The 1,748-nt window shown below is 42.2% G+C and overlaps 1 pseudogene; it reads left to right on the plus strand.

Annotated features, from left to right (window-relative positions):
• Positions 1-496: 496 nt before the first annotated feature.
• Positions 497-1,132, plus strand: LOC148164095 (developmentally-regulated GTP-binding protein 1 pseudogene; annotated as a pseudogene).
• The last annotated feature ends 616 nt before the right edge of the window (positions 1,133-1,748 follow it).

The following is a 1,748-nucleotide window of genomic DNA, read 5'->3' on the forward strand; positions in this document are numbered from 1 at the left end:
ACACTGTATCAGATATTATACTTTTATCAATAAGCTTTGCATTAGGGAAACATCACTTAGATGAAACCATTTATTCTATTTCACTGTATATTTTTAACCAGTACTTTGATGGAAAGGACAAAATGGGAGAAATTGATTGGTAATAAAAGAAACTGAAAGCAAAGGGTCTGTGGACTAACTGTTCTCCCTATAATAATATTAGGATATGTATTATGTCTCCACTGATATAATTCAGTATATGATAATGTTAGTGATATGTTTTTTTTTAAATGTTTTATTTATTTATTCACGAGAGTCAGAGAGAGAGAGAGGCAGAGGCAGAGGGAGAAGCAGGCTCCCCGCCTAGCAGGGAGCCCGATGCGGGGCTCGATCCCAGGACCCCGGGATCATGACCTGAGCCGAAGGCAGACGCTTAACCATCTGAGCCACCCAGGTGCCCCTGATATGTTTCTTAAATACACTTAAAAAGTGAGATGTTTGAATTCACAGCGCTGATATGGCTCTGCAGAGTGATGCCACAGTGGATGACCTCGTTGACATGGTGGAAGAAAACAGAGTTTATATCCCTTGTATGTATGTGTATTTATTAATCAATAAAATTGATCAGCTCTCCATTGAGGAATTGGGTATGATCTATAAGGTGCCTCACTGTGTACCCATTTCTGCCAATCACTGCTGGAATATTGATGACCTATTAGAAAAGATCTGGGACTATCTGAAACTAGTGAGGATTAACACCAAACCCAAAGGCCAGTTGCCAGATTATAGGTCCCCAGTGGTGCTGCCTTACTCCAGGACCACAGTGGAGGATTTCTCCATGAAGATTCACAAAAATATTATCAAAGAATTTAAATACACTCTGATCTGGGGTCTGTCTGTGAAACACAGTCCTCAAAAAGTGGGTAAAGGCCATACAGTCAAGGACAAGGATGTCATTCAGATTGCGAATAAGGAAGAGCTTCCACTCTGCCCATCTGTTGGGCCAACCACAGCAGCTTTCCCCATGACCAAGCACTCTACCCCAAACCCTTTCTGGCTTTGGCAGCCAGTGGATCAGGATTCAGAGGAGGGAGGTGGAGGCACCCAAATTGGAATGTTACTTGTCTTACTTTGGTGTCACCTTGTGAATTAAACTGCATAAAGGACATGGTAGGCCAGCCAGCCATGTGCAGTTCATGTGTCATTGTCAATATTTCTTTAGGGATGGACTGAATGAGGATGGGTGTGTACAGTGAGGCAGCTGCAGAAGGGGTTACTTGGGAGCTTGGTCTTAAGTGTGACAGGGACAAAAATGTGACTGCAACATCTTATTTGATGTTTAGTCATGGAAACCCTTCCAACTGGATGTGGCCTTCACTCTTCTCACGTGGTCTTTCGCAGATGATACTGGAAAGAAGAAGGACTGATTCTTCCCTGCAAGTCTAGCCCATATGGGAGATGGTGTCATATGGCAGTTGAGTAAAGTTCTCTGGCTAGACTAAAAAAAGAAAAGGAAAAAAAAAAAGAAAAACTTAGACATTTGAGAGACAATGATACCTATGTCAGATTTTGTCTGCTCTAGTCACAGCTCCATGCAAGGGACAGAGAGCTATGTTTGATTCCTGGGTATCAGCTGAGTGGACTGGAAGAATTCTGAGGTCTTTTTACTCTCTTCCTTCCCCATCTGTCCTGGTATCATTGTCTGTCTTTTCCTATTTGTCTCCTGACTTTATTTCCTCTAGTTTAACAACTAAAGTATGTTCAGGTTT

Source organism: Eumetopias jubatus, unplaced genomic scaffold (assembly GCF_037043125.1).
Source record: "Eumetopias jubatus isolate StellerSeaLion01/CBP00866 unplaced genomic scaffold, mEumJub1_p1.0 scaffold_6, whole genome shotgun sequence".
Classification (NCBI taxonomy): domain Eukaryota; kingdom Metazoa; phylum Chordata; class Mammalia; order Carnivora; family Otariidae; genus Eumetopias; species Eumetopias jubatus.